We start from the raw sequence: 9,428 nt of genomic DNA, 5'->3' as shown, positions 1-9,428 counted from the left end.
CCCCACCCTTGCCAGGACAGGTCACGGCATCCAGGCCGAGAGAGCCGTTGGGCCTAATCTCACCTCACCTCAATACCTCCAGCTGGACCCTCGATTCCCGATACTAGGCCGGGCACTCCCAGCTCACTTGACTCGCCCTCCACCCCCGACAATCGCTCCCGGGGTCACCCCGCCCTGCCGCCAGTCCCGCGCAGCACACCTGGCGGGTACCGGGCCAGCCCTTGCTCAGATTTAGGCTCGAGCCCGCCGGACCCAGACCGAGCGTCTCGTCCCACTCCCAAGTGCGCCGGCCCGAAGGGAAGGAGGTGGGCGTGCGCTCGAGCTTTGTGGTCCTCACTGCCCCGACCTCCGGCCCTCTCCATTCTCTGCTTCCGCTTCCGGGCCTGCATCTTCTCCGAACTTCTCTGAACGTCGCGAACCCCCTTCCCAACATCTCGAATGCAGGTCCCAAGGGCTGATAATATAGTCAGAGATTGACCTGTAGAGGGGTCCCCTTACAGGCAATGAGAGGTAAACAAGCTAAGCACGAGCACGTGCCGGGGCGGGGCTTTGGGGCGGGGCATCAGAGGGGCGGGACCTCGGCGCATGAGTGGCTGCGGGCCGAGGAGGTACCCGAGGCGCGCGCGGGGTGCCGGGAGTGCAAACTAAGCGGAAATGGGGCGGGGGGAGGCGCAGAACTGGGGGAGGGGCGGGCACTGGCGGTGGTTTGAGGGATCGCAGGGCCGACTAGACTTGGGAACTGAATGGGCTGGCCGTGGGGTTGGGCCTGGACTGGGGGCCCAAAAGCGAGAAGGGCCTGAGTCGGGAGGGGAAGAGGAGGCAGGAACACCGCCCACTTTCTAGGTTGGGTTCTTGGAACTAGTCAGGAAATCCTGGGACTCAATCTTGGGGCTTGATCTTCTGTAGGCGATGGTTTTTATAGAGAGGGCAGATAGGGGCCCCCAAGTGGTTTTTATAGAGATGGCTGATAGGGTACCCATTTCCCCCACATTCCGGGAACTGCTCAGGCTTGTCCCCCAAGAGTTTGGGGGCTCAGCAGCTTGCTCCCTCCACACGCTGCGGGGCGGGTCCCACCCTGAGAACCCGGCAAGGCCCTGCGGTCCCTCCAGAGCCCCCCCCGCATCTTCAGTTTCAACAAGATTGGGGGAGCGGGGAAGTCTTGGGGGCCACATACATCTAGAAAGATCTTTAGGCCCCAGGGCCTTCTCTTGCCCCTAACCTGCTCTCTGCTCCAGCAAACCTTACTCTCCTTAGCAGAGGTATTAGAAGGGTCCCCATGGGGAGAAAGGGAGCAATTTCAACTGGCTCCTTTCTATTGCAGTCTGCAAAAGAGGACGTGGGGGCAGGGGGGGAGCCTTCGAGGGCTGAAAATGGGGTGCCCTGTTTACCCTTCCTGCCCAGCCTGGTGGCTGGCAGGAACTCAACCAGCTCAGCGATAGGACTTAGGTGCGCAGAATCTTGGGGTCCTTCGTTTGTCTGGTGCTCTGTTCCACCGTGGGCCTGGGAAACACACGGGATTTTTTTTAATTAAAACCTTACAGAAATATGGATTTGAAAAATGAAAAAACACTCATCTTCACTGCTGAGATAGCTGTGGTTTTTCTTATTTGTAGCATACTATATATATATATATATATATATATATATAAAGGGGGTCACACCACATATTGTTTTGCAACTTGCTGTATACTGTGGACATTTTTTCGTGTCATTATTTATAGAGATACCCCATTTTTAAGGAGTTCATAATATTCCAGAATATGGGTACCCCATAATTCATTTGATCTTCTACTGATAAACATTTAATCTTACGCCTGTGTTTATAATGATCTTTATGTTGTTTTATTTTTACAAGTACGTACTTATTGTAAAATTTTTTAAACAAAATACTGATAAAGGCAAAAAATATGGGTAAAGACAAAATTAAGTTCACCATATTCCTACTATCTACAGGTAACTAACTCCTTTATTTTGTAAGCTACACTTTATGGAACGCTTGCTATTTGCCAGATACCATGCTAAGTCATTCACGGAACAGCAATCTGAGGTTTGGAGAAATGTCTCCAGTGAGGCTTGCCCAAGGTCACACAGCTAGAAAGTGGCAGAGCCAGGACCTGGACCCAACTTTATCTGATTCCAAAGCTTTGCTGGCATCTTCCTGTTAACATTCGGATGTCTTGCCTTCCAATCTTTTTTTTTTTTTTTTCCCAGGCAACGGGACAAAAATACTCACATGTAAATATGCACTGCTTTTCCTCCTTCCCAGGCTTAGGAGCCTTTGTAAGGAGGGCAGAGGGAGAGGAATAGACCTAAGCAAAAGAGTGGAGAGACCTGGAGGAATTTCCTCCCAGTCCCAATCAGGAAAAGCTGCTTCTGAGAGAAGCGGGGGCAGTGAGGAAGCTGGCAGAGTTTGGGTGGTCAGGAATTGGGAAAAAGAGAAAGAAGGAAGAGGTTTGGGGAGCTGTTGTAATAGTGTGGAACTTTGAGGAAGAGAGATTTAGGAGGATTCTGAAATGATGTCTTGCCATGAGCTGTGCCGTGTAATCCCTTTGCAGTATCCTCCAGAGACCTTCGGTAAAGACTTTTGTTTCCTGTCAGTGCTTTTTCGAGTTGGATCGATTTCTTTTGGCGAAGAGGGAGCAAATAAAAGACCATCTTTCTTCAGGTTCACATGCATTTTTTGTATTTTTTCTTTTATGAAAATGAAATAGCCTCTCTGCCTTTGCTCACTCAGTACCCTCCCCCTAGAATGCCCTGCCTTTCCCATGTCCTTCTCCATTTCCCTCATCCTCCAAGGTCCACCTCTCTCCACCTCTTTCCCCTCCTTCTGTTGGCCCTAGCTCTTTGCAAGTCCTTCATTATACCCCATATCAGGACAGATGACTGGCCCCCTATTGATAGGCCATATTGAGTAGGAATTTTGCTAGGGCTTCCCTGGTGGCGCAGTGGTTGAGAGTCTGCCTGCTGATGCAGGGGACACGGGTTCGTGCCCCGGTCCGGGAAAATCCCACATGCCGCGGAGCGGCTAGGCCTGTGAGCCATGGCCGCTGAGCCTGCGCATCCAGAGCCTGTGCTCCGCAACGGGAGAGGCCCGCGTACCGCAAAAAGAAAAATTTTAAATAAAATAAAAATTATAGTACAAATGGGAAAAAAGTAAAGGACTAATAGTTTATGGTTATATTAATGTATTTTTTTAACAAAAGGTACATACACACACACGAAGAAATGCCTCTAAAAGAGGCAACTTGGCAGGTTCAGAGAATGACTTGCACAGAGAATGACAGAACTACAGTAACAGTTTTACAATCACTGTGCTATTGCCGTTGATTTTTTGATTTGTTTAAATGCAGGGACATGGGGACATGAACGCTCCTGATGTGAGCTCCAATGATGCTGACCTGCTATGAGCTCTCAAATTGAAGGTATATGTTGGTGCCAGTTGTGTAACTGGGAGTTCTTCAAATTAGCTTCCATATAGAATATGTTATTTATTAAAGGTTAGGTGATAAAATGTACTAATTTGAAGCATATATATATCATAATAATCGCGGCAATTATTTAGAACTTAGACCAAGAAAGATCTCTTCAGGAGGGAGGATTTTATCACCAAGGACATTGTTTAGAATTGCCAGGGCACAGTGATAAAAAAAAGCAGACCCACCCAGTTTCATTAATGTTTTAAACTTCTCTACAGAAAATGCATGCCTTATTTCTTGCACATGGAGGACTGGCCACCACCCTTAACTGATTCACCTCTGCCTCAGGCCATCAGTTTCCTATCTCTGGATGAGACAGTCCCAAAGGCCCTTCCAAAGCTGACATTGCACTACTTTCTAATTCTGGCTTTGCAAGCTATTTCAAGCTATGTGACCCTGGGTAAGTCAGGTCATTTCTCCAAGTCTCAGTTTCCTCATCTGTGAAATGGGAACAATAACCCCAAGCCATGCCTTACCCCATAAGGGCTCCATGAGGTAGTGCGGGAGAAGACTTTTTGTAAAGAAGGAGGCACTGCACACAAGTGGCAGGAACACACGTGGCAGGCCTTGATGACAAAGGTGATGATGTTCCTCTGAAGTCATAAACAAGTGGTTCCTAGATTGAGGATCTGGGTTAGGGGAAGGGGAACCAACGGGTGCTGGACTTTGCAAATCACTGACAGTGACTTTTTTCTTCCAGGAAAAGTCTTGATCCTCTTGGCCCAGAAGCAGGGGGCTGATCACAATGACCCCAGTTCCTCTGCTGCTGTATTACATCCCAGCTGGATGGAGCACTTCCCTTCCAGAGGAAGGTGGCTGAGGCAGAAGCAGGGTGTGAGAAACTACTGATGCCAGCTGGCTCTTGTCCTCAGAAGCACTCTGAAATTAGCTTACCTGCTTGTTTAACCAAAGAGAATGTAAGTTCCTAGAGCAGGGGTTAACAAATTTTTTTTCTGAAGAGCCAGCTAGTAAACGTTTTAGGCTTTCTCAGCCATATGGTCTCTGTTGCAACTACTCGACTCTGCTGTTGTAGTGTGAAAGCAGCCCTAGACCATACGTAAACGGAGCGTGGCTGTGCTCCAATAAAACTTTATTTATGGATACTGAAATCTGAATTTCATATAATTTTTGCACATTATGAAGTATTCTTTTGATTTCTTCAATCAGTTAAAGATGTACAAGCCATTCTTAGCTCATAGGCACATAAAAAGAGGCCAGATTTGGCCCACAGGCCGTTCATCGTTTACCCACCCTTATTCTAGAGGGCAGAGACCCTCTCTGTGTATTCCTTTGCTGTGTCCACAGTGCCCAGAACAGTGCCTGGCACATAGCTGCCCATAAGTATCTGTTGATGACCAAATGCTTCCTCTTCTGGCCCTCTACCTCCAATTCCATTCCCATCTCTTACTGCTACTATATCCACCTCTACTTCCAGCTCCCATTCTCTGTAACCAGCAGCAACAAGCTTCTGTTCCCCCCACCCCGTCCCTGTCTCCAGGTCAGTAGAGGAGCCCACTAGCTAGTTCTCCAGTAGCCCTGGGACTGTCCCATCTGGATGCTCCCATTTTTCCTCTTCTTCTCTGACTACCCTATCTTTGGCCTCATTCTTCTTTTATTTTAGCATCCAAAATCTTTTTAATAACAAGGCAGGATCTGGGGTTGGTTTTTGTAGTGGCAACTGGCCTGTCGGCCTCTGGTGCGCTTGAACTTCCAGCCCTTGGAACGTAGGGTTTTGTGTTCCTGAGGTCTTGCCGAGATGTCTGTACACCTCTTGGCCTTTACCAGAGAGTAGGCCAGCGCCACAGCCCTTGGGAGAGTCCAGGGCCAGTTGGTCGAAGGTGAGGATCTTGCCCCAGGCCTTGGGGATGCGGCTCCGGGGGCAGTGCACACACCTTAAGTTCGGGCACCTACTGGGCACGCACATCATCAGTTTTAGTCCCTATAACCACACCTGTTTTGCCTTCCCCTCCAGGAAGCTTCACCTCCGGATCATCTGGGAAAGGGATAGAGGCCACCAGTTGGTGCAACTCATGAACAACCTCTTCAGCACAACTTGACTGAAGGAGTTGGTTGGTCTGGCCAGAAACCTGTACAGCTTGACCAACAGCCTTAGGTAGCTGTCCTAGCTCTTGTCCTCATTCTTTTTTTATTTTTTTGGGGGGCCATGCCATGCAGCTTGCAGGATCTTAGTCCCTGACCAGGGATCGAACCTATACCCCCTGCAGTGGAAGCACGGAGTCCTAACCACTGGACCACCAAGGAAGGAATTCCCTTGGCCTCATTCTTTTTTTTTTTTTTTTTTTTGTGTAGGAAACTTTTCTTTTCTAGTATTTATTTATTTATCATTTATTTGTTTTTGGCTAAGTCGGGTCTTAGTTGCAACATGTGGGCTCTTTCGTTTGCGGTGCGCAGGATTCTCTCTAGTTTTGGTGAGCGAGCAGGCTCCAGAGCACACAGGCTCAGTAGTTGCAGTGGGCGGTCTCTCTAGTTGTGGCGTGCAGGCTCCAGAGCACGCAGGCTTCGCAGTTGTGGCACGTGGGCTCTCCAGTTGTTGCGCCATGGGCTCAGGAGTTGCAGCACGTGGGCCTAGTTGCCCCGTGGCATGTGGGATCTTAATTCCCCAATCAGGGATCGAACCCACGTTCCCTGCATTGGAAGGTGGATTTTTTTTACCACTGGTCCACCAGGGAAGTCCCCACACAAGCATATTTTGAAGGCTTGCCATATGTCAGCTGTAGCCAGCGAGATAGCAGTAAACAAAACAGACAAGTCCTACCTCATGGAGCTTTGTTCTAGTGGGAGAAACAAACAATAAACAAACAGGTAAATATACAATATGATCCCTGGTAGAGAGCCATGCCATGAAAAAAAGATAACATAAGATGATACCATCGATGGGGAGCTATCTTAGATAGGGTCAGTCCTCTCTGAAGAGGTGACATTTGAGCAGAGGTGCAAATGAAGTGAGAGAGCGAACTCTGAGAGCTGAAGAAAGAAACGTTCCAGGTGGCGGGCACAGCAGGAGCAAAGCCTGAGGTGGGAGTGTATGTGGCATGTCAGTGAGCAGGCAGCAAGGCTGGTGGCAGGGGGGGCAGTGAGTGAGTGAGTGTTAGGAGAGGAGGGGGCAGGGGGAGGAGGGGGCCAGGTCCTGCGGGACTTTGCAGGCCCAGCAAAGTCCTTGGATTTGTTTGAAGTGTGATGGGGGAGCTACAGGAGGGTTTTAAGCACCTCCATGCCTCAGACTTGGATGGGGCAGACAAGAGAATCCATCCCCTTACTTGTTCACCACTACCCACCTCTGCATACTGAGTACCCGTGAAGCCCCTTCTGGGCTGACAGTATAGTGAAGTTAATAAGAGCACTGGATTTTGAGTCTGAGAGAATTCGGTTCCCAACCTAGCTGTAATACTTACTAGCTGTTGGACCACGGGCAGTCTCATCACTCCTGAGCCTCAGTTTTCTCATCTGGAAAATGGGGACAATAATTTCTGTCTCATGGTGTTGTTGGGGTGACTGGATGAGCTCTTGCCTCTAAAACACTCACAGTGCCAGGCAGGTCACATAGTTCTCTCTCAATCAGCTGTCATAGTTGATGATGATTATTATTTAAATGCTGAGCCAAGTTCTGGCATTTTGTAGTCACTTGTTAAAGGGAACTACCATTATGATTGTTCCCCTCATGCTGTTCCACCTGCTGCCAGGAGACACATGTGCCAAGACCCTCCTCTACTGAATGGCCAAGAAAGACTAATGACAGACTCTCTTCCTGTGGGGCAGGGCCCATCCAGAACCTGTGCTCTTGAACATTATAGCAAGCACATGCCCAGGTTGCGGTAGAAGGACCTAAAACCCAGCGCTCAGCCTGTCAGCTCAGCCCCCTGCTTCATGCCAGAATAACCTCTTCCACAAGGTACAGAATGAGAACCTCACTGTGTCCAGCAGAGCCCTCTCACACTTATGAGTCATTCACTTAACAAACACCTCAAGTGACTGCCCAGAACAGCCTGTTTTCACCCTGTTATGAATAATAATAATAGCTATCATTTATCTACGACTCAGAGTGCAGCATTTCAGAGCATGAGGATAGACTGCCTGGGTCCGAGTCCTAGATTTACTGTATTGTAGCTAGATGATGTTGTACATATCACTTAGCCTCTTTGAGCATCTACTATGTGCCAGGCAGTGTGTCAGGTGCCAGGAAGACAATGAAGAGCCAAGAAGACCCGATTACTGCCCTCTCACAGCTTCCTGTCTAATTGAAGAGCTAGATGTTAATCAGGTAATCACAAAAACAAATGTAAAAGTACACCTTGAGGAGCACTAAGGAGAAGTATCCATTGCCATGAGTGTATATAACAGGCAGGTAAGGGAAGATGTTCTGGAGGAAGTGATTGTGGAGATAAACTGGCTTGAGGAAGACAGACAGTTTCAAGAGCAAGGAGCAAGGCCCTGGGGCACTAGAACTGAAGGAAAGTCAGTGTGGCTGCAGCCTAGAGAGAAACAGAGAAAACTGTGAGCTGAGGCCGCAGCAGGATCAGCACATTGTAGGCTATGGATTGGTCTCTATATGCTGAGTGACTGCAACATCCCTTCAACAATGATGGGCAAGCTGACCTGCCCAAGCTCCCAGGCAGGGCCCAGCTGTCCTCTGGGCACCCCCCTTTTCCAGCATAACCCACTCATAACCCAATACTCTTGGGAGAGAGGACACAGGAAGTGAAACATTCATAGGAAAGCACAGTCACTACTGGCTCCTTAAATTGAGATGATGCACTTGATATGGAATCCTTTCCTGTAAGAAGGGGAAGGAAGAGACCAGGAGCCCCAGGAAGGGGGCAGATTGAAGGTAGAATCACTCCAGTTTTCCCCTCACCCATGCCCCTCCCACCCATCCACCTCATTTTCCTCGCCCAGCAGTCCTTTGCCCTCATTCTCTAGATCTCAATGTCTCTTCCCAAGTTTAACTTAAACCGGCTTGCAGCCAGATATTTGGCACCTGTGTGCAATCTGTTCTGAGCCCTAAGTAGGATGACTAGATTTAGCAAATCAACAGGACACACAGTTAAATTTGAATTTAGATAAACAACAACCATTTTTTCGTCTAATTTTTAGTCTAAACATTACAACGCTAGCCCTGAGCAGCAGGGGTTGGGGCATAGGAAACTGGCTCCAGGCAACTGATACTAACACTGATGTCAATAACAGCTACCAACTTTGGCCCAGGTTGCCTCCAGTTTAGCCCTCATTAAGGAGGTAATAGAGTGAGTGAACAAAAGAATGAACTCTAGGGACTTCCCTGGTGGTGCACTGGTTAAGAATCCACCTGCCAGTGCAGGGGACACAGGTTCGATCCCTGGCCCGGGAAGATCTCACATGCCATGGAGCAACCACATGCCACGGAGCAACTAAGCCCATGCGCCACAACTACTGAACCTGCGCTCTTGAGCCCGTTAGCCACAACCACTGAGCCCACGTGCCACAACTACTGAAGCCCGCACACAGCAACTACTGAGCCTGTGTGCTGCAAGTACCGAAGCCTGCACACCTAGAGCCCGTGCTCCACAAGAGAAGCCACCGCAATGAGAAGCCGGCACACCGCAATGAAGAGTAGCTCCCACTCGCCACAACTAGAGAAAGCCTGTGCGCAGCAATGAAGACCCAACGCAGCCAAAAAAAAAAAAAAGGTAATGAACACTGGGCCTAGACTACCAGGGTTGTCTTTCAGCTCTGCCATTTTCCAGCTGTGTGACCTTGGGGGGACCCAGAAAATGAAACGCTTAACTTCTCTGTCCTTGGTTTCCTCATCTATACACTGGAGATAATAACAGCACCTACCTCATAAGGTTGTTGTGAGGATTAAATGAGTTTACAGGTAAAGTGCTTAGAATACTGCCTGGTCCACAGTAAGTGCTATGTTAATGTTAGCTCTAATAATTTATCTAATCACACCAG

The 9,428-nt window shown here is 48.9% G+C and overlaps 1 long non-coding RNA gene and 1 pseudogene across 1 annotated transcript; one reads left to right on the top strand and one right to left on the bottom strand.

Moving 5' to 3' along the window:
- The first annotated feature begins 576 nt into the window (after nt 1-576).
- Nucleotides 577-4,550, top strand: LOC102983187 (uncharacterized). Its single transcript, XR_448631.3, has 4 exons — nt 577-608; nt 2,556-2,665; nt 3,351-3,422; nt 4,177-4,550. It is a non-coding gene; the product is annotated as an uncharacterized lncRNA (long non-coding RNA).
- Nucleotides 4,551-5,111: 561 nt separating this feature from the next.
- LOC102985656 (60S ribosomal protein L18-like) lies at nt 5,112-5,625 on the bottom strand (annotated as a pseudogene).
- Between the last annotated feature and the right edge of the window lie 3,803 nt (nt 5,626-9,428).

The sequence above is a fragment of the Physeter macrocephalus genome, chromosome 3, assembly GCF_002837175.3.
Source record: "Physeter macrocephalus isolate SW-GA chromosome 3, ASM283717v5, whole genome shotgun sequence".
NCBI lineage: Eukaryota > Metazoa > Chordata > Mammalia > Artiodactyla > Physeteridae > Physeter > Physeter macrocephalus.
The sequence above is the reverse complement of the archived record's forward strand: the minus strand, read 5'-3'. Positions and strand labels throughout refer to the sequence as shown.